The sequence below is a fragment of the Pristiophorus japonicus genome, chromosome 20 (assembly GCF_044704955.1).
Source record: "Pristiophorus japonicus isolate sPriJap1 chromosome 20, sPriJap1.hap1, whole genome shotgun sequence".
In the NCBI taxonomy this organism is placed as follows: Eukaryota; Metazoa; Chordata; class Chondrichthyes; family Pristiophoridae; genus Pristiophorus; species Pristiophorus japonicus.
In genome coordinates this window covers 94,126,156-94,149,236 of record NC_091996.1, presented here as the reverse complement: position 1 = coordinate 94,149,236, position 23,081 = coordinate 94,126,156, and the positions used below count along the sequence as shown (strand labels likewise).

The 23,081-nt window shown below is 54.6% G+C and overlaps 1 protein-coding gene and 1 long non-coding RNA gene across 3 annotated transcripts in view; one reads left to right on the top strand and one right to left on the bottom strand.

Moving 5' to 3' along the window:
* LOC139232700 (solute carrier family 35 member G3-like) overlaps positions 1-23,081 on the bottom strand; it is a 261,262-nt gene that overhangs the window by 11,577 nt on the left and 226,604 nt on the right. Inside the window, exon 2 of one of the 2 annotated variants that reach the window (XM_070863180.1) lies at positions 16,021-16,176. The exons of the other annotated variant lie outside the window; for it this stretch is intronic. The gene's annotated coding sequence lies outside the window, so the exon portion shown is untranslated. The remainder of the gene's footprint in view (positions 1-16,020; positions 16,177-23,081) is intronic. 2 annotated transcript variants of the gene reach the window in all.
* The window catches only part of LOC139232704 (uncharacterized), a 72,774-nt gene that overhangs the window by 1,439 nt on the left and 48,254 nt on the right, over positions 1-23,081 (top strand). The window lies entirely within an intron of this gene.

The following is a 23,081-nucleotide window of genomic DNA, read 5'->3' as shown; positions in this document are numbered from 1 at the left end:
TTTTGCCCGCCCCTCCCCGACGCTCGCTTCCTCGCGCCCGACAAGCGGGTGACCGGAGACATTGAGCTCTCGAACTGACTGTATGTGTGTGTGTCTCCCTCTCTCCCTCTCCCCCCGTCCCCACACACAGGCTCCGCTCCGCACCGCACCCCAGCTGCCCGGGCCGTTCTGAACCGCCACGCAGCCCAGGATTACGGAATCCGTGCAGACCCCTGAGCCGGCGCGCGCGTGCAGGCGCAGACGGCAGAGAAGCGAGACGTCCGAGATACCCACCGCCCCTTTCGCAAGGTGAGATTGGTTTCTCTTTCCCGCTGTTTTGACGGACTCTGTGGGGAGGGGGACGGGGATGGTGGAGGGGGCGGGGCGGGTTCCAGGAGCAGGGGTGTTGCCCTCTGTGTGTCTCCAGGGTGTGTCAGCTGTGGCTCAGTGGGCAGCACACTCGCTTCTCGGGCAGTAGGTCATGGGTTTGAGTCCCACTCCAGCGACTGGAACACAATAAATCCAGGCTGACGCTCCCAGTGCAGTACTGAGGGAGCGCCGCACTGTTGGAGGGGCAGTACTGAGGGAGCGCCGCACTGTCGGAGGGGCAGTACTGAGGGAGCGCCGCACTGTCGGAGGGGCAGTACTGAGGGAGCGCCGCTCTGTCGGAGGGGCAGTACTGAGGGAGCGCCGCACTGCCGGAGGGGCAGTACTGAGGGAGTGCCACACTGTCGGAGGGGCAGTACTGAGGGAGCGCCGCGCTGTCGGAGGGGCAGTACTGAGGGAGTGCCGCACTGTCGGAGGGGCAGTACTGAGGGAGTGCCGCACTGTCGGAGGGGCAGTACTGAAGGAGCGCTGCGCTGTCGGAGGGGCAGTACTGAGGGAGTGCCGCACTGTCGGAGGGGCGGTACTGAGGGAGTGCCGCACTGTCAGAGGGGCAGTATTGAGGGAGCGCCGCACTGTTGGAGGGGCAGCACTGTCGGAGGGGCAGTGCTGAGGGAGTGTCGCACTGTCGGAGGGGCATTACTGAGGGAGTGCCGCACTGTCAGAAGGTCAGTACTGAGGGAGGGCTGCACTGTTGGAGGGGCAGCACTGTCGGAGAGGCAGTGCTGAGAGAGTGTCGCACTGTCGGAGGGGCATTACTGAGGGAGTGCCGCACTGTCAGAGGGTCAGTACTGAGGGATCGCCGCACTGTCGGAGGTGCCGCCTTTCAGATGAGACGTTAAACCAAGGCCTTGGGATGTAAAAGATCCCAAGGCCTCTATTTAGAAGAAGAGCAGGGGAGTTCTCCCCGGCGTCTTGGGGCCAATATTTATCCCTCAATCAATATTATTTAAACAGATTATCTGGGTCATTATCACAGTGCTGTGTGTGGGAGCTTGCCATGCGCAAATTGTCTGCCACATTTTGTACAGTAAAACAGTGCCTCCACTTCAAAAGCTTTGGGACGTCTGGTGTTTGTGAAGTGTGTGTGTGTGTGTGTGAGTGTTTGGGCTGTGTTGTAGCCCGGTTTACCCCCCCCCCCTCCCCCCGCCACCACTTCGATGATCCGGTGTCAGGCCGGGAGTTGTGGTTTTGCCGCGAAGCCTTGCCGCTCCTGGCCCCGAGGAGGAAGCTGTGTTGTGGGGGACGTCGGTCACGATATCCGCTCCCTTTGCCCTCCCGTCCGGAAGACCCTCTTGCTGGTTGGGAGGGGAGAGAGGTTCGGTGGCGACGCACACTGCAGTCGCATAGCCAGCTACTCTGAGCGCGCCGCCAAAAGCAGGGGCGTCGAGCCAAGCAGGGGAGGCAACGTGTCGGCCCGTGGGGCTGTACGTCACAGTACGAGGTCAGGGAGAGGGAAGGAAGTGGGGGTGGGGTGTCGACAGGACAGCTTTAGTGATTCAGCAAGATCCATTAGTGCGCTCTGTTCACCTCGCATTAATGACTGGCGTCACATAATATCAGCGTCACCGTGTGTTAATGGCCTATTGATGTCTTTCCATTCTGGTATCAACAGCGAGCAAGCTGTCACTGACGGGAAAGCAACACTTCCCCGATTGTTGCTGACCTCCAGTTATCAACAGTAAGCTCTTCCTGGTCATGTTCTGCCCAGGCCGGGTTCGCAGATTGACGGCCCCCGGCCCTTACTCCAGTCAACGGCAGAAATCGGGTTTTTGAGCCCTCACTGCAGAGGCTCGAGCCCACATACAGCAGGCTGACACTCCCAGTGCAGTACTGAGGGAGTGCTGTATTGCGCTGTCGGAGGGGCAGTACTGAGGGAGCGCCGCACTGTCGGAGGGGCAGTGCTGAGGGAGTACCGTACTGCGCTGCCGGAGGGGCAGTACTGAGGGAGCGCTGCACTGCCAGAGGGGCAGTAATGACGGAGTGTCAGAGGGCCAGTACTGAGAAAGCGGTGCACTGTCGGAGGGGCAGTATTGAGGGAGCGCCTCACTGTCGGAGCGCTCCCTCCGTACTGCTCCTCCGACAGTGCAGTGCTCCCTCACTACTGACCCTCCGACAGTGTGGCACTCCCTCAGTACTGACCCTCCGACAGTGCGGCACTCCCTCAGTACTGACCCTCCGACAGCGTGGCACTGCCTCAGTACTGACCCTCCGACAGTGCGGCGCTCCCTCAGTACTGACCCTCCGACAGTGTGGCACTGCCTCAGTACTGCCCCTCCGACAGTGCGGCACTCCCTCAGTACTGACCCTCCGACAGTGTGGCGCTCCCTCAGTACTGCCCCTCCGACAGTGCGGTGCTCCCTCAGTACTGGCCCTCCGACAGTGCGGCGCTCCCTCAGTACTGCCCCTCCGACAGTGCGGCACTCCTTGAGCATTGCATTGGAGTGTTAACCTAGATTTATGTGCTCAAGTCCCTGGAGTGGGACTCAAACCCACAACCTTCTGACTCAGATGGGAGTGTGCCACCCACTGAGCCATAGCTGACACTTGACATCTTCCCCTGAAAGAGAGGTAGAGAGGCGGAGAGGTTTAGGGAGGGAGTTCCAGAGCTTGGGGCCCAGGCTACAGAAGGCATGGCCACCAATGGTGGAGGGATTTTAATCAGGGATGCTCAAGAGGGCAGAATTAGAGGTAACAAAGGCATGGGTGAGGAGTTCAGCAGTGGATGAGCTGAGGCAGAGGCGGAGACGGGGCGATGTTACGGAGGTGGAAATGGGCGGTTTTAGTTATGGTGCGGATATGTGGCCGGAAGCTCATTTCAGGGTCAGATGCGGCCTGGTTGGAGCAGTCTGGTTCAGCCTCAGACAGAAGTTGGGGAGAGGGATGGAGTCAGTGGCTAGGGAATGGAGTTTGTGGCGGGGACCGAAAACAATGGCTTCAGTCTTCCCAATATTCAATTGCAGAAAACGTCCGCTCAAGCTGGACTGTACTGGGTGGTTTAAATGGGCATTATCCTGCACTCAATACTTTAAGGGGACGGTAATAAATGTTCTACTTAGGCCTGGTTTCTGGAATATTCCATGTTGCTGTTCCAAGGGGTGGGGACAGAACGTGCACCGATACTACAATCACTGTAATCTCCTCCAGCCCCAAACCCCCCACCCCGAGATCTCTGCGCTCCCGCAATTCTGCCCTCTCGCGCATCCCCCCGATTTCCATCGCTCCACCATCGGTGGCCGTGCCTTCAGCTGCCTGGGCCCCAAGCTCTGGAATGCACTCCCTAAACATCTCTGCTTCTCTCCCCTCCTTTAAGACGCTCCTTAAAACCTACCTCTTTGACCGAGCTTTTGGTCACCTGTCCCTAATATCTCCTTATGTGGCTCGGTGTCAAAATCTTGTTTGATAATCGCTCCCTGTGACCCAAACACACCTCGTATCCCGTGGCATCGCTTCCCAAGCCTGAGGCCTAGTTAGTGTCGCCAACCCTCCAGGAATTAACAACAACAACATATTTATATAGTGCCTTTAACGTAGTGAAACATCTCGAGGCGCTTCACAGGAGTATTATGCGATAAAAATTTGACACCACATAAGGAGAAATTTGCGCAGGTGACCAAAAGCTTGGCCAAAGAGGTCGGTTTTAAGGAGCGTGTTGAAGGAGGAAAGAGAGGTAGAGAGGCGGGGAGGTTTAGTGAGGGAGTTCCAGAGCTTGGGGACCAGGCAACAGAAGGCACGGCCGTCAATGGTGGAGCGATTATAATCAGGGATGTTCCACTTAGGCATGGTTTCCATATTGCTGTTCCAAGGGTGTGGAACTCACTGCCTGAAAGAGTGGTAGAGGCAGAAACCCTCACCACATTTAAAAAGTACTTGGATGTGCACTTGAAGTGCCGTAACCTACAGGGCTTCGGACCCAGAGCGGGAAAGTGGGATTAGGCTGGGTGGCTCTTGGTCGGCCGGCGCGGACACGATGGGCCGAAATGGCTTACATCCGTGCTGTAAATTTCTGTGATTCAAAGCGGAGTTGGTGACCACACAATCGTGCCTCGGCCCTCGGGACCCCAGAATGCATGGCAGGAGATAGGAGCCATACTGCCCCCCCACCCCCGACACTGACAGAGCTCTGGATGGGGGCAGGGGTAGGGAGGGGGGGTAGAGCTGAGCGACTATCCCACGGCAGCCAACACACTCTCGGCCAGTTCCCTAACTACTGAGTGTGTCACACCTCCATCCTCGTGCTGACCTCCTCCTGCTCATGACGCAGGGCAGAGAGTAGGGCAGTCAGATTCGTGGTGTATTCCGAGTCCATAAAATGAGTGTACAGCTTCACAACAGCCTCCTCCCACCTCTCTTCATCTCACCCCATCACCATATCCTTCTGTAGTGTACTGCTGAGGGAGCGCCGCACTGTCGGAGGGGCAGTGCTGAGGGAGCGCGGCACTGTCGGAAGGGCAGTACTGAGGGAGCGCCGCAATGTCGGAGGGGTAGTGCTGAGGGAGCGCGGCACTGTCGGAAGGGCAGTACTGAGGGAGCGCCCCACTGTCGAAGGGGCAGTGCTGAGGGAGCGCCGCACTGTCGGAGGGGCAGTACTGAGGGAGCGCCGTACTGTCGGAGGGGCAGTACTGAGGGAGCGCCCCACTGTCGAAGGGGCAGTACTGAGGGAGCGCCGTACTGTCGGAGGGGCAGTGCTGAGGGAGCGCCGCACTGTCGGAGGGGCAGTGCTGAGGGAGCGCCACACCGTCGAAGGGACAGTACTGAGGGAGCGCTGCACTGTCGGAGGGGCAGTGCTGAGGGAGCGCTGCACTGTCAGAGGGGCAGTGCTGAGGGGGCGCTGCACTGTTGGAGGGGCAGTGCTGAGAGCGCCGCAGTGTTGGAGGGGCAGTACTGAGGGAGTGCTGCATTGTCGGAGGGGCAGTACTGAGGGGGTGCTGCACTGTCGGTGGTGCAGCCTTTCGGATGAGACGTTAAACTGAGGCTCCATCTGCCCTCTCAGGTGGATGTAAAAGATCCCACAGCCACTATTTCGAAGAAGAGCAGGGGAGTTCTCCCCGATGTCCTGGGGCCAATATTTATCCCTCAATCAACATAACTAAAACAGATGATCTGGGTCATTATCATGTCGTTGTGTGTGGGAGCTTGCTGTGCGCAAATTGGCTGCCGCGTTTCCCACATTACAACAGTGACTACAGTTCAAAAAGTACTTCATTGGCTGTAAAGCGCTTTGAATGCCCTGTGGTCGTGAAAGGCGCTATATAAATGCAAGTCTTTCTTTCCTTTCTCCCTCATGTGTTTATCCAGCCTCCCCTGAAATGCATTGATACTATTCGCCTCAACCACTCCCTGTGGCAGCGAGTTCCACATTCTCACCGCTCTCTGGGTAAAGAAGTTTCTCCTGAATTCCCCATTGGGTTTATTAGTGACTATCTTATATTGATGGCCCCGAGTTCTGGTCTCCCCCACAAGTGGAAACATCGTCTCTATGTCTACTCTATAGAACCCCTTTCATAATTGTAAAGACCTCGATCAGCTCACCCCTCGGCCTTCTCTTTCCTAGATTCACGAGGTTGATTCCTGAGATGAGGGGGTTGCCTGATGAGGAAAGGTTGAGCAGGTTGGGCCTATACTCATCGGAGTTTAGAAGAATGAGAGGTGATCTTATTGAAACGTATAAGATTCTGAGGGGGCTTGACAGGGTAGATGCAGAGAGGATGTTTCCCCTCATGAGGGAATCTAGAACTAGGGGGCAGAGTTTCAGAATAAGGGGCTGCCCATCTAAAACGGTGATGAGGAGGAATTTCTTCTCTCAGAGGGTGGTGAATCTGTGGAATTTACTGCCCCAGAGAGCTGTGGAGGTTGGGACATTGAATATATTTAAGGTGGAGATAGATTTTTGAGCGATAAGGGAATAAAGGGTACAGGCAGGGAAATGGAGCTGAGGCCAGGATCAGATCAGCCATGATCTTATTGAATGGCGGAACAGGCTCGAGGGGCCGAATGGCCGACTCCTGCTCCTGCTCCCGGCCTGTTTGGCCTCTCCTGATAAGTTAGAAGCTCTCACTTCTGGCACCGGCCAGCTTAGAATGTTCTGGGTGACTGAAGTAAGATGGGGAGTGTACGGGCCGAGTCCTGAACTTGGAGCTTTGCGCGATCGGACAGAGAGGAACAAGATAAATGTCTGCCAGTGTGCAGGGCTGCACTCTGGGCCTGATGGGCCTGGGGCAGCCTGGGCCTATAGTTCTGCTTGTTCATGCTCATCACATTATGTGTGTGGTTCCGATTCTCAGCCTGAAAAGATAGGCTGGAATATTCAACAATATATTCTGTATCAAGTGCGTATATATTCTGCTTCTGGTAATATTGCAGTGCCCTGTACTAGATACATATACATATATGGAAATTTCTCTTAATAACATGTGAAATACAAGAGGCTAGTGCATATTCTGTTCTGTATATCGGTTCATTAGTGTATATAGGTACTTCTGTATATCGGTGCATTAGTGTAGATAGGTATTTCAGTATATCGGTATATTAGTGTATGTAGGTACTTCTGTATATCGGCACATTAGTGTATGTAGATACTTCTGTATATCGATACATTAGTGTATATAGGTACTTCTGTATATCGGCACATTAGTGTATGTAGGTACTTCTGTATATCGGCACATTAGTGTGAGTAGGTACTTCTGTATATCGGCACATTAGTGTATATAGGTACTTCTGTATATTGGTACATTATAACTAAAACTAAACCCGCTCTACTCCCACCTCCATAACATCGCCCATCTCCGCCCCCTGCCTCAGCTCATCCGCTGCTGAAGCCCTCATCCGTGCCTTTGTTACCTCCAGACTAGACTACTCCAACATGCTTCTGGCTGGCCTCCCACATTCTACCCGACGTAAACTAGAGGTGATCCAAAACTCGGCTGCCCCGTGTCCTAACTCGCACCGAGTCCCGCTCACCCATCATCCCCTGTGCTCGCTGCCCCGTGTCCTAACTCGCACCGAGTCCTGCTCACCCATCGCCCCCTGTGCTCGCTACCCCGTGTCCTAACTCGCACCGAGTCCCGCTCACCCATCACCCCCTGTGCTCGCTGCCCCGTGTCCTAACTCGCACCAAGTCCCCCTCACCCATCACCCACTGTGCTCGCTGACCTACGTTGGCTCCCGGTTAAGCAACACCTCGATTTCAAAATTCTCATCCTTGTTTACAAATTCCTCCATGGCCCTCACCCCTCCCTATATCTGTAAACTCCTCCAGCCCCACAACCCCCCCGAGATGTCTGCGCTACTCAAATTCTGCCCTCTTGAGCATCCCTGATTATAATCGCTCCACCATTGGTGGCCGTGCCTTCTGTTGCCTGGGCCCCAAGCTCTGGAACTCCCTCCCTAAACCTCTCCGCTTCTCTACCTCTCTCTCCTCCTTTAAGATGCTCCTTAAAACCGACCTCTTTGACCCAGCTTTTGGTCACCTGCGCTAAATTCTTCTTTTATGGCTCGGTGTCAAATTTATCTGTTTTGTCTAATACTGCTGTGAAACATAGAAACATAGAAAATAGGTGCAGGAGTAGGCCATTTGGCCCTTCGAGCCTGCACAGCCATTCAATAAGATCATGGCTGATCATTCCCTCAGTACCCTTTTCCTGCTTTCTCTCCATACCACTTGTTCTCTTTAGCCGTAAGGGCCATATCTAACTCCCTCTTGAATATATCCAATGAACTGGCATTAACAACTCTGCGGCAGGGAATTCCACAGGTTAACAACTCTCTGAGTGAAGAAGTTTCTCCTCATCTCAGTCCTAAATGGCCTACCCCTTATCGTAAGACTATGTCCCCTGGTTCTGGACCTCCCCAAGATCGGGAACATTCTTCCCGCATCTAACCTGTTCAGTCCTGTCAGAATCTTATACGTTTCTATGAGATCCCCTCTCATCCTTCTAAACTCCAGTGAATAAAAGCCCAGTTGATCCAGTCTCTCTTCATATGTTCACCAGCCATCCCTGGAATCAGTCTGGTGAACCTTCGCTGCACTCCCTCAATAGCAAGAAAGTCTTTCCTCAGATTAGGAGACCAAAACTGAACACAATATTCCAGATGAGGCCTCACCAAGGCCCTATACAACTGCAGTAAGATCTCCCTGCTCCTATACTCAAATCCCCTAGCTATGAAGGCCAACCTACCATTTGCCTTCTTCACCACCTGCTGTCCTGCATGCCAACTTTCAATGACTGATGAACCATGACACCCAGGTCTCGTTGCACCTCCCCTTTTCCTAATCTGTCACCATTCAGATAATATTCTGCCTTCGTGTTTTTGCCCCCAAAATGGATAACTTCACATTTATCCACATTATACTGCATCTGCCATGCATTTGCCCACTCATCTGACCTGTCCAAGTCACCCTGCAACCTCTTAGCGTCCTCCTCACAGCTCACACTGCCACCCAGTTTAGTGTCACCTGCAAACTTAGAGATATTACACTCAATTCCTTCATCTAAATCGTTAATATATATTGTAAATAGCTGGGGTCCCACCACTGAGCCCTGCGGCACCCCACTAGTCATTGCCTGCCATTCTGAAAAGGACCCGTTTATCCCGACTCTCTGTTTCCTGTCTGCCAACCAGTTCTCTATCCACGTCAGTACATTACCCCCAGTACCATGTGCTTTGATTTTGCACATCAATCTCTTGTGCGGGACCTTGTCAAAAGCCTTTTGAAAGTCCAAATACACCACATTCACTGGTTCTCCCTTGTCCACTCTGCTGGTTACTTCCTCAAAAAATTCCAGAAGATTCGTCAAGCATGATTTCCCTTTCATAAATCCATGCTGACTTGGACCGATCTTGTCACTGCTTTCCAAATGCGCTGCTATTTCATCCTTAATGATTAATTCCAACATTTTCCCTACTACTGATGTCAGGCTAACCGGTCTATAATTACCTGTTTTCTCTCTCCCTCCTTTTTTAAAAAGTGGTGTTACATTAGCTACCCTCCAGTCCATAGGAAGTGATCCAGAGTTGATAACACACTTTGCCCCTTTAGAATTTTGCTGTAATGTGGCCCTTTTTGTTTTTTGCCTTGGGTTTCTCTGCCCTCCACTTTTACTATTCTCCTTTCTATCTTTTGCTTCTGCCTCCATTTTATTTCCCTCTGACTCCCAGCATAGGTTCCCATCCCTCTGCCATGTTAGGTGAAGCGCCTTGGGACGTTTTACTGCGTTAAAGGCGCTATATAAATACAAGTTATTATTATTATTATTATTTACATAGCAATTTTCAGAATCATAGAAATTTACAGCACGGAAGGAGGCCATTTCAGCCCATCGTGTCCGCGCCGGCTGACAAAGAGCTATCCAGCCTAATCCTACTTTCCAGCTCTTGGTCCATAGCCCTGTAGATTACGGCACTCCAGGTGCACATCCAAATATGGTGAGGGTTTCTGCCTCTACCACCCTTTCAGGCAGAGTTCCAGACCCCCACCAACCTCTGGGTGAAGACATTTCCCCTCAAATCCCCTCAAATCCTCCTACCGTTTACTTTAAATCTTTGACCCCTGGTTGTTGACCCCTCTACCAAGGGAAATAGGTCCGTCCTATCCACTCTATCCAGACCCCTCATAATTTTATACACCTCAGTTAAATTTCCCCTCAGCCTCCTCTGTTCCAAAGAAATCAGAACTAGCCTATCCAATCTTTCCTCATAGCTAAAATTCTCCAGACCAGGCAACATCCTGGTAAATCTCCTCTGCACCCTCTCCAGTGCAATCACATCCTTCCTGTAATGCGGTGACCAGAACTGCATATTGGTCGTGTTTATCTTTGCTTATGGTCGATTCTATTCAGCCTATTTGGGAGGCCTGATAATTTTTTTCCGACATTTATTTGCTGGGCCTGTGTTGTTTGGTGGGCCTGGGGCCCTGTGGTTAATCCGCCCCTAGTCAGAGGCGCAGCCCTCCCTGGATGTTCCGGCCTAATACTCCCTCGCCCGGATTGCCTCCTACCTCGGTCCCCCCACCCATCCCTGCCCCAGCACCTAACGAGGGGGAGAGGGCGCAGGAGCGATGGGGGGGAGGGGGCACTGAAATACCCACAGTTCCCCAGCTACTCACTCTGTCAGGCTCGGCCCACTCACGTCAGGCCTGCTTCGAGAAACAAGTGTTCGGGCTTTCCGACAGCCTCTCCTTTTATATCACGATTACTTAAGGGTGGGGGGACAGGGGGGCGGACAATTTTCTCAGCATCTTCCAACTGCCAGGCGATTAGCTGAGTGATTTTGTCAATTAACATCAATGGTGTGCGATATCAAGTCACAATTCTCGGCCTATTGTATGGTTCATGTATCCGGCTCCCGGTGTATATTATACCGTGCGGTAAGCACAACCAGGCCACAGTTTTAACCAAACTGTACACGTCCAGAGTTCCTGTGGTTGCGGGATTTGATCTCTGTCGTTCGAATCCTAATTGCCAGCTAACCTACCTCTGGCACACACTGAGGCTTCAAGGACTGCAGTAAAATTAAATTTACCAAGGGGTGTTATTTGAGGTGGCAAAAAGTTAACCCTGTCAGCTCGGCACGCCCGCCTCCGAGCCAGAAGGTTGTGCAGTGCTGAGGGAGCACCGCACTGTTGGAGGGGCAGTACTGAGGGAGCGCCGCACTGTCGGAAGGGCATTACTGAGGGAGCGCCGCACTGTCGGAGGGGCAGTACTGAGGGAACACCGCACTGTCGGAAGGGCATTACTGAGGGAGCGCTGCACTGTCGGAGGGGCAGTACTGAGGGAGCGCCGCACCGTCGGAGGGGCAGTACTGAGGGAGCGCCGCACTGTCGGAGGGGCAGTACTGAGGGAGCGCCGTACTGCGCTGTCGAAGGGGCAGTACTGAGGGAGCGCCACACTGTCGAAGGGGCAGTACTGAGGGAGCGCTGTATTGCACTGTCGAAGGGGCAGTACTGAGGGAGCGCTGTACTGCACTGTCGAAGGGGCAGTACTGAGGGAGCGCTATACTGCACTGTCGAAGGGGCAGTACTGAGGGAGCACCGCACCGTCGGAGGGGCAGTACTGAGGGAGCGCTGTACTGCGCTGTCGGAGGGGCAGTACTGAGGGAGTGCCGCACTGTCGGAGGGGCAGTGCTGAGGGAGCGCTGTACTGCGCTGTCGGAGGGGCAGTACTGAGGGAGTGCCGCACTGTCGGAGGGGCAGTGCTGAGGGAGCGCTGTACTGTCGAGGGGCAGTACTGAGGGAGCACCGCACTGTCGGAGGGGCCGTTTTTCCAGATGCGACATTAAACCGAGGCCCCGTCTGCTCTCTCGGGTGGATGTAAAAGTTCCCATGGTCACTCTTTCTTATCCCCGTTGCCCTGGGCGACATTGACTGCACTTTACGTGTAATCCATCGTCTGTGAAACGCTTTGTGAGGTCCTGAGGGTGTGAAAGATGCTATATAAATGCAGGTACCTTCCTTGACGGGATGTTGTGATGGCGAATTCACGGTTTGGGCATTGCAGGTACAGCAAGCAATTAAGAAAGCAAATGGTATGTTGGCCGTTATTACAAGAGGATTTGAGTATAACAGTAAAGACGTCTTACTGCAATTATACCGGGCCCTGGTGAGACCACACCTGGAGTATTGTGCACAGTTTTGGTCTCCTTACCTAAGGAAGGATATACTTGCCATCGAGAGAGTGCAACGGAGGTTCACCGGACTGATTCCTGGGATGGGGGGATTGTCCTATGAGGAGAGATTGAGTAGACTGGGCCGATATTCTCTGGAGTTTAAAAGAATGAGAGGTGATCTCATAGAAACATACAAAGTTCTTACAGGAATTGACTGGGTAGATGCAGGGAGGATGTTTCCCCCGGGCTGGGGAGTCTAGAACCAGGGGTCACAGTCTCAGGATAAGGGGTCGGCCATTTAGGACTGAGATGAGGAGGAATTTCTTCACTCAGAGGGTGGTGAATCTTCAGAATTCTCTGCCCCAGAGGGCTGTGGAGGCTCAGTCGTTGAGTATATTCAAGGCTGAGATCGATAGATTTTTGGATAGTAAGAGAGTCGAGGGATCGGCGGGAAAGTGGAGTTGAGGTGGAAGATCAGCCGTGATCCCATTGAATGGCAGAGCAGGCTCGAGGGGCCGTAAGGCCGACTCCTGCTCCTAATTCTTAAGTATTTCCCATGGGTGTATCACAGTGTTTAACCCCTTCAGCACTGGGTCTGTATCACAGTGATTGACCCCTTCAATACTGGGTCTGTATCAGTGTTTAACCCCTTCAATACTGGGTCTGTATCAGTGTTTAACCCCTTCAATACTGGGTCTGTATCAGTGTTTAACCCCTTCAATACTGGGTCTATATCAGTGTTTAACCCCTTCAATACTGGGTCTGTGTCAGTGTTTAACCCCTTCAATTCTGGGTCTGTATCAGTGATTGACCCCTTCAATACTGGGTCTGTATCAGTGTTTAACCCCTTCAATACTGGGTCTATATTAGTGTTTAACCCCTTCAATACTGGGTCTGTGTCAGTGTTTAACCCCTTCAATACTGGGTCTGTATCAGTGTTTAACCCCTTCAATACTGGGTCTGTATCACGGTGTTTAACCCCTTCAATACTGGGTCTATCAGTATTTAACCCCTTCAATACGGGTCTGTATCAGTGTTTAACCCCTTCAATACTGGGTCTATCAGTGTTTAACCCCTTCACTACTGGGGTACTGTATCGGAGTGTTTAACCTCTTCAATACTGGGTCTGTATCAGTGTTTAACCCCTTCAATACTGGGTCTATCAGTGTTTAACCCCTTCAATACTGGGGCTGTATCGGAGTGTTTAACCTCTTCAATACTGGGTCTGTATCACGGTGTTTAACTCCTTCAATACTGGGTCTGTATCGGAACGTTTAACCCCTTCAATACTGGCTCTGTATCACAGTGTTTAACCCCTTCAATACTGGGTCTGTATCGGAACGTTTAACCCCTTCAATACTGGCTCTGTATCACAGTGTTTAACCCCTTCAATACTGGGTCTGTATCACAGTGTTTAACCCCTACAATTCTGGGTCTGTATCGGAACGTTTAACCCCTTCAATACTGGGTCTGTATCGGAACGCTTAACCCCTTCAATACTGGGTCTGTATCGGAGTGTTTAACCCCTTCAATACTGGATCTGTATCGGAATGTTTAACTCCATCAATACTGGGTCTGTATCACAGTGTTTAACCCCTTCAAACTTGGCCTGTATCACAGTGTCTAACCCCTTCAATACTGTGTCTCTGTCGGAGCGTTTAACCCCTTCAGTACTGGGTCTGTATCACAGTGTTTAACCCGTTCAATACTGCGTCTGTATCAGTATTTAACTCCTTCAATACTGGGTCTGTATCAGTGTTTAACCCCTTCAGTATTGGGCCTGTATCAGTATTTAACCCCTTCAATACTGGGTCTGTAGCAGTGTTTAAGCCCTTCAATACTGGGTCTATATCAGAGTGCTTAACCACTTCAGTACTGGGTCTGTATCAGTATTTAACCCCTTCAATACTGGGTCTGTATCAATGTTTAACCCCTTCAATACTGGGTCTGTATCAGTGTTTAAGCCCTTCAATACTGGGTCTATATCAGAATGTTTAACCCCTTCAATACTGGGTCTGTATCGGAGTTTTTAACCCCTTCAATACTGGGTCTGTATCGGAGTGTTTAACCCCTTCAACACTGGGTCTGTATCATAGTGTTTAACCCCTTCAGTATTGGGCCTGTATCAGTATTTAACCCCTTCAATACTGGGTCTGTAGCAGTATTTAAGCCCTTCAATACTGGGTCTATATCAGAGTGCTTAACCACTTCAGTACTGGGTCTGTATCAGTATTTAACCCCTTCAATACTGGGTCTGTATCAATGTTTAACCCCTTCAATACTGGGTCTGTATCAGTGTTTAAGCCCTTCAATACTGGGTCTATATCAGAATGTTTAACCCCTTCAATACTGGGTCTGTATCGGAGTTTTTAACCCCTTCAATACTGGGTCTGTATCGGAGTGTTTAACCCCTTCAACACTGGGTCTGTATCATAGTGTTTAACCCCTTTAAACTTGGCCTGTATCACAGTGTCTAACCCCTTCAATACTGTCCCTCTGTTGGAGTGTTTAACCCCTTCAATACTGGGCCTGTATCGGAATTTTTAACCCCTTCAATACCGGGTCTGTATCGGTATTTAACCCCTTCAATACTGATCTTGTATCACAGTGTCTAACCCCTTCAATACTGGGTTTGTAATCACAGTGTTTAACCCCTTCAATACCGGGTCTGGATCACAGTGTTTAACCCCTTCAATACTGTCTCTCTGTCGGAGCATTTAACCCCTTCAATACTTGGTCTGTATTGGAGTGTTTAACCCCTTCAATACTGGGCCTACATCGGAGTTTTTAATCCCTTCAGTACTGGGTCTGTATCACAGTGTTTAACCCGATCAATACTGCGTCTGTATCAGTATTTAACCCCTTCAATACTGGGTCTGTATCAGTATTTAAGCCCTTCAATACTGGGTCTATATCAGAGTGCTTAACCCCTTCAGTACTGGGTCTGTATCAGTATTTAACCCCTTCAATACTGCGTCTGTATCACAGTGTTTAACCCCTTCAATACTGGGTCTATATCAGAGTGTTTAATCCCTTCAATACTGGGTCTATATCGGAGTTTTTAACCACTTCAATACTGGGTCAGTATCAGTGTTTAACCCCTTCAATACTGGGTCTGTATCGGAGTGTTTAACCCCTTCAACACTGGGTCTGTATCACAGTGTTTAACCCCTTCAATACTGGATCTGTATTACACTGTTTAACCCCTTCAATACTGGGTCTGTATCACATTGTTTAACCCCTTCAATACCGGGTCTGTATCGGAGTGTTTAACCCCTTCAGTACTGGATCTGTATCACAGTGTTTAACCCCTTCAGTACTGGATCTGTATCACAGTGTTTAACCCCTTCAATACTGGGTCTGTATCGGAGTTTTTAACCCCTTCAATACTGGGTCTGTATTGGAGTGTTTAATGCCTTCAATACTGGACCTGTATCACAGTGTTTAACCCCTTCAATACTTGTTCTGTATCAGTGTTTAACCCCTTCAATACTGGGTCTGTAGCGAACTGTTTAACCCCTTCAATACTGGGTCGGTATCGGAGTGTTTCACCCCTTCAATACAGGGCCTGTATCACAGTAACACCTTCAATATTGGGTCTGTGTACGTGCTTCTCTGTATCTCTCCCGCACTTTTTTGCTTTTTGTCTGATTCTGTCTCTTTCTCTCTGTCTCATGTCGTTCTCCAGTCTCTCTTTCTTTCTCTTTTGAGGCCTTGTCTCTTTCTTTTTCTCCCTCTCACTCCCTCACTCTCTCTCTCTGTTCTGTCTCTCACTCTCCCTCGCTCTCCATTTTTCTCTCTGTGTCTGTCTGCTTTGCCTTTCTCTGTCCCTCTGTTTCTCTATTCTCTCTCCCTTTCTCTCCCCCTCTCTCACTCCCTCTCTCTCTGTTCTGTCTCACTCTCTCTCTTGCTCTCCATTTTTCTCTCTGGGTCTGTCTGCTTCGCCTCTCTCTGTCCTTCCGTCACTCTGTTCTCTCTCCCTTTGTCTGTCTCGCTCTCTCTCTCTCGCTGTCCCTCTCACGCACTCGAACTCTGTCTACAGATAAAACAAACCTTGTAGCCATGGAGACGCGGTTGATACTGTGGTTTGAGTGACCTGGGTTGGTCAGGAAGTGGGTGGTTCCAGGACGCCCTCCCCGATAAGAGCAGTTGCAGGAACAGCACAGATTTCTGGGAATTCTGCCATGATCAACATTCTCGACCAAATATCTGTAAAAATCAGGATTGAGTAAAAAGATAATTGGTCCTTAAGCCCATTCCTTTAATACCCAAAATCTCGCAATAAATCCCATCCCTTTAATACCCCAACAACACCACCAACAACCTGTATTTATATAGCGCCTTTAACGCATTGAAACATCTCAAGGCGCTTCACAGGAGGATAAAAATTTGACACCGAGCCGTGTAAGTAGAAATTAGCGCAGGTGACCAAAAGCCTGGTTAAAGAGGTCGGTTTTAATGAGCGTCTTGGAGGAAAGAGAGGTCGAAAGGCGTAGAGGTTTAGGGAGGGAGTTCCAGAGCTTGGGGCCCCGGCAACAGAAGGCACGACCACTGACGGTGGATCAGTTATAATCAGGGATGCTCAAGAGGGCAGAATTAGAGGAGTGCAGACATCTCGGTGGGGTTTGTGGGGCTGGAAGAGATGACAGAGATAGGGAGGGGCGAGGGCCATAGAGGGATTTGTAAACAAGGATGAGAATTTTGAAATTGAACGTTGCGTAACTGGAAGCCAATGTAGGTCAGCGAGCACAGGGGGTGATGGGTGAGTGGGACTCGGTGCGAGTTAGGACACTTGGCAGCGAGCACAGGGGGTGATACGTTAGGGGGACTTGGTACGAGTTAAGACACGGGGCAGCGAGCACAGGGGGTGATGGGTGAGCGGGATTCGGTGCGAGTTAGGACACGGGGTCAGCGAGCACAGGGGGTGATGGGTGAGCGGGACTCGGTGCGAGTTAGGACACGGGGCAGCGAGTACAGGGGGTGATGGGTGAGCGGGACTCGGTGCGAGTTAGGACACGGGGCAGCGAGTACAGGGGGTGATGGGTGAGCGGGACTCGGTGCGAGTTAGGACACGGGGCAGCGAGCACATGGGGTGATGGGTGAGCGGGACTCGGTGCGAGTTAGGACACTTGGCAGCGAGCACAGGGGGTGATACGTTAGGGGGATTTGGTGCGAGTTAAGACACGGGGCAGCGAGCACAGGGGGTGATGGGTGAGCGGGATTCGGTGCGAGTTAGGACACGGGGTCAGCGAGCGCAGGGGGTGATGGGTGAGCGGGACTCGGTGCGAGTTAGGACACGGGGCAGCTGAGTTTTCGATCACCTCTAGTTTACGTCAGGTAGAATGCAGGAGGCCGGCCAGGAGTGCGTTGGAATAGTCAAGTCTGGAGGTAACAATGGCATGGATGAAGGTTTCAGCAGCGGATGAGCAGAAGAGACGGGCGATGTTATGGAGGTGGGAGTAGGGCAGGTTTAGTTAATGGGGTTGAATCCATCAACCCACCCCCATCCAGACTGGGCCTGGGAATGGTCGGGGTGGGGTGGGGGACTCGCTGGGTGGTGCGTTAAGTGGAGGCGTTCCTCTCTTGGACCGTTGTCTCCCCGAGATGGGGAGGTGAGCAGTGAATCATCTCACCGAATCATCTCACGGCTGATGGATTTCAGACTTGAGGCTGGGGCAGCGTGGCCCTCCTCCCCAGTGTTGCTCGGCCCGTGTTTTACGAAGGGCTCCCCCACCCGCCTTCCCCCGGGTACGTGCGGTCCCGCATGACTGGGTGCAGACACCGTATGGGCGATGGATGCACGCAATCTCTACGCGAGGCGTGTGTTCACAATAACTGGATCCTGGATCCTGTTCACAATGCAAATTGCCAGCGGCTTCTCCCGCTGCACCTGACCTGCCCCTGAGCTTAGTGTGATTGCTTTACATCCGAGTGCGTGATATTCCGTGTTTCCTGGCAACTCGCTCTCCCACTGTGTGATGTGTGTCAGCTGTGGCTCAGTAGGCAGCACACTCGCCTTTCAGTTTCAAGGTTGTGGGTTCAAGTCCCACTCAGGAGGCTCGAGCACAAAAATCTTGGTTGATTTTTTGATCTAGGCGCACCGCACTGTCGCAGGGGCAGGACTGAGGGATCGCCGCACTGTCGGAGGGGCAGAACTGAGGGAGCGCCGCACTGTCGGAGGGGCAGTACTGAGGGAGCGGTGCACTGTTAGAGGGGCAGTACTGAGGGAGTGCCGCACTGTCGGAGGGGCTGGACTGAAGGAGCGCCGCACTTTCGCAGAGGCAGTACTGAGGGAGCGCTGCATTGTCAGAGGGGCAGTACTGAGGGATTGCCGGAGGGGCTGGACTGAGGGACTGCCGCACTGTCGGAGGGGCAATACTAAGGGAGTGCTGGACTGTCGGAGGGGCAGTACTGAGTGAGCGCCGCTCTGTTGGAGGAACTGGACTGAGGGAGCGCCGCACTGTCGGAGGGGCGGAACTGAGGGAGCTCCGCACTGTCGGAGGGGCAGTACTGAGGGAGGGCCGCACTGTCGGAGCTGCAGTACTGAGGGAGCTCCGCACTGTCTGAGGGGCAGTACTGAGGGAGCGCCGCACTGTCGGGAGGGGGAGTACTGAGGGAGTGCTGCACTGTCTGAGGGGCTGTCCTGAGGGAGCACTGCTCTGGTGCAGCGACAGTACTGAGGGAGCACTGCACTGTCAGAGGAGCAGTACTGAGGGAACGCTGCACTGTCGGAGGGGCAGTACTGAGGGAGCGCCGCACTGGTGCAGGGGCAGTACTGAGGGAGCATGGCACTGTCGGAGGGGCAGTACAGAGCGAGCGCCGCACTGTTGGAGGGGCAATTTCGAGGGAGCGCTGCACTGTCGGAGGGGCTGGACTGAGGGAGCGCTGCACAGTCGCAGGGGCAGTACTGAGGGAGGGCCGCACTGTCGGAGAGGCAGTACTGAGGGAGGGCTGCATTGTCGGTGGGGCAGTACTGAGGGAGCTCCGCACTGTCGTAGGGGCTGGAATGAGGGAGCACGGCACTGTCGGAGGACAGTATACAGCGAGCGCCGCACTGTCGGAGGGGCAATTTCGAGAGAGCGCAACACTGTCGGAGGGGCTGGACTGAGGGAGCGCTGCACAGTCGCAGGGGCAGTACTGAGGGAGGGCCGCACTGTCGGAGGGGCAGTACTGAGGGAGCGGTGCACTGTCAGAGGGACAGTACTGAGGAAGAGGTGCACTGTCAGAGGGGCAGTACTGAAGGAGCGCCGCACTGTCGGAGGGGCAGTACTGAGGGAACGGTGCACTGTAAGAAGGGCAGTACTGAGGGAATGCCGCACTGTCGGAAGGGCAGTACTGAGGGAGCGCCGCACTGTCGGAGGGCAGTACTGAGGGAGTGCCGCACTGTCGGAGGTGCAGTACTGAGGGAGCACCGCAGTCGGAGGGGCAGTACTGAGGGAGTGCCGCACTGTCGGAGGGGCTGTACTGAGGGAGCATGGCACTGTCGGAGGGGCAGTATAGAGCGAGCGCCGCACTGTCGGAGGGGCAATTTCGAGGGAGCGCAACACTGTCGGAGGGGCTGGACTGAGGGAGCGCTGCACAGTCGCAGGGGCAGTACTGAGGGAGGGCCGCACTGTCGGAGGGGCAGTACTGAGGGAGCGGTGCACTGTCAGAGGGACAGTACTGAGGAAGCGGTGCACTGTCAGAGGGGCAGTACTGAGGGAGCGGTGCACTGTCAGAGGGACAGTACTAAGGGAGCGCCGCACTGTCGGAGGGGCAGTACTGAGGGAACGGTGCACTGTCAGAAGGGCAGTACTGAGGGAGTGCCGCACTGTCGGAAGGGCAGTACTGAGGGAGCGCCGCACTGTCGGAGGACAGTACTGAGGGAGTGCCGCACTGTCGGAGGTGCAGTACTGAGGGAGCACCGCAGTCGGAGGGGCAGTACTGAGGGAGTGCCGCACTGTCGGAGGGGCTGTACTGAGGGAGCGGTGCACTGTTGGAGGGGCAGTACTGAGGGAGTGCCGCACTGTCGGAGGGGCAGTACTGAGGGAGCGCCGCACTGTCGGAGGGCAGTACTGAGGGAGCGCCGCACTGTCGGAGGGGCAGTACTGAGGGAGCGGTGCACTGTCGGAGGGGCAGTACTGAGGGAGTGCCGCACTGTCGGAGGGGCAGTACTGAGGAAGCGCCGCACTGTCGGAGGGCAGTACTGAGGGAGCGCCGCACTGTCGCAGGGGCAGGACTGAGGGAGGGCCGCACTGTCGGAGGGGCAGTACTGAGGGAGTGCCGCACTGTCAGAGGGGCAGTACTGAGGGAGCGCTGCACTGTCGGAGGGGCAGGACTGAGGGAGTGCCGCACTGTTGGAGGGGTAGTACTGAGGGAGTGCCGCACTGTCGGAGGTTCAGTACTGACGGAGCACCGCACTGTCGGAGGTCCTGGACTGAGAAGGGCCGCAATGTCGGAGGGGCAGTACTGAGGGAGCACCGCACTGTCTGAGGGGCAGTAATGACGGACTGCCGCTCTGTCAGAGGTGTTGGACTGAGGGAGTGCTGCACTGTCGGAGGGGCAGTACTGAGGGAGCCTCACACTGTCGAAGGGGCAGTACTGAGGGAGCTCTGCACTATTGGAGGGGCAGATTTGAGGGAATGCTGCACTGTGGGAGGGGCAGTACTGAGGAAGTGCCGCACTGTCGGAGGGGCTGGAATGAGGGAGTGTCGCACTGTCGGAGGGGCAGTATAAAGGGAGCGCTGCACTGTCGGAGGGGCAGAACTGAGGGGGCGCTGCACTGTTGGAGGGGCTGGACAGAGGGAGTACTGCATTGTCGTAGGGACAGTACTGAGGGAGAGCTGAACTGTCGGAGGGTCAGTACTGAGGGAGGGCCGCAATGTCGGGAGGGGCAGCACTGAGGGAGCGCTGCACTGTCAGAGGGGCTGGACTGAGGGAGCGCCGCACTGTCGCAGGGGCAGTACTGAGGGAGGGCCGCACTGTCGGAGGGGCAGTACTGAGGGAGTGCCGCACTGTCAGAGGGGCAGTACCGAGGGAGCGCTGCACTGTCGGAGGGGCAGTACTGAGGGAGCACGGCACTGTCGGAAGGTCAGTATGGAGCGAGCGCCGCACTGTCGGAGGGGCAATTTCAAGGGAGCGCAACTCTGTCGGAGGGGCTGGACTGAGGGAGCGCTGCACAGTCGCAGGGGCAGTACTGAGGGAGGGCCGCACTGTCGGAGGGGCAGTACTGAGGGAGGGCCGCACTGTCGGAGGGGCAGTACTGAGGGAGCGCTGCACTGTCGGAGGGGCAGTACTGAGGGAGCGCCGCACTGTCGGAGGGGCAGTACTGAGGAAGCGCCGCACTGTCGGAGGGCAGTACTGAGGGAGCGCCGCACTGTCGGAGGGGCAGTACTGAGGGAGTGCCGCACTGTCAGAGGTGCAGTACTGAGGGAGCGCTGCACTGTCGGAGGGGCAGGACTGAGGGAGTGCCGCACTGTTGGAGGGGCAGTACTGAGGGAGTGCCGCACAGTCGGAGGTTCAGTACTGACGGAGCGCCGCACTGTCGGTGGTCCTGGACTGAGGGAGGGCCGCAATGTCGGAGGGGCAGTACTGAGGGAGCGTTGCACTGTCGAAGGGGCAGTACTGAGGGAGCGCCGCACTGTCTGAGGGGCAGTAATGACGGACTGCCGCTCTGTCAGAGGTGTTGGACTGAGGGAGTGCTGCACTGTCGGAGGGGCAGTACTGAGGGAGCCCCACACTGTCGCAGGGGCAGTACTGAGGGAGCGCTGCACTGTCGGAGGGGCAGATTTGAGGAAATGCTGCACTGTGGGAGGGGCAGGACTGAGGGAGCGCTGCAGTGTTGGAGGGGCTGGACAGAGGGAGTACTGCATTTACGTAGGGGCAGTACTGAGGAAGTGCCGCACTGTCGGAGGGGCTGGAATGAGGGAGTGTCGCACTGTCGGAGGGGCAGTATAAAGGGAGCGCTGCACTGTCGGAGGGGCAGACCTGAGGGGGCGCTGCACTGTTGGAGGGGCTTGACAGAGGGAGTACTGCACTGTCGGAGGGGCTGGACTGAGGGAGCGCTGCACGGTCGCAGGGTCAGTACTGAGGGAGGGCCGCACTGTCGGAGGGGCAGTACTGAGCTAGCGCCGCACTGTCGGAGGGCAGTACTGAGGGAGTGCCGCACTGTCGGAGGGCAGTACTGAGGGAGCACTGCACAGTCGGAGGGGCAGTACTGAGGGAGTGCCGCACTGTCGGAGGGGCAGTACTGAGGGAGTGCCGCACTGTCGGAGGTTCAGTACTGACGGAGCGCCGCACTGTCGGAGGTCCTGGACTGAGGGAGGGCCGCAATGTCGGAGGGGCAGTACTGAGGAAGCGCCGCACTTTCGGAGGGCAGTACTGAGGGAGGGCCGCACTGTCGCAAGGGCAGTACCGAGGGAGCGCTGCACTGTCGGAGGGGCAGTACTGAGGGAGCACGGCACTGTCGGAAGGGCAGTATAGACCAAGCGCCGCACTGTCGGAGGGGCAATTTCAAGGGAGCGCAACACTGTCGGAGGGGCTGGACTGAGGGAGCGCTGCACTGTCGCAGGGGCAGTACTGAGGGAGCGCCGCACTGTCAGAGGGGCAGTACTGAGGGAGCGCTGCACTGTCGGAGGGGCAGTACTGAGGGAGCTCCGCACTGTCGTAGGGAAGTATTGAGGGAGCGCCGCACTGTCGGAGGGGCAGTACTGAGGGAGGGCCGCACTGTCGGAGGGGCAGTACTGAGGGAGCTCCGCACTGTCGTAGGGAAGTATTGAGGGAGCGCCGCACTGTCGGAGGGGCAGTACTGAGGGAGCGCTGCATTGTCAGAAGGGCAGTACTGAGGGAATGCTGGAGGGGCTGGACTGAGGGAGCGCCGCATTTTCGCAGGGGCAGTACTGAGGGAGGGCCGCACTGTCGGAGGGGCAGTACTGAGGGAGGGCCACACTGTCGGAGGGGCAGTACTGAGGGAGCACTGCACTGTCGGAGGGGCAGTACTAAGGGTGTGCTGGACTGTCGGAGGAGCTGGACTGCGGGAGCGCCGCACTGTCGGAGGGGTGGTACTGAGGGAGCTCCCCACTGTCGGAGGGGCAGTACTGAGGGAGGGCCGCACTGTCGGAGAGGCAGTACTGAGG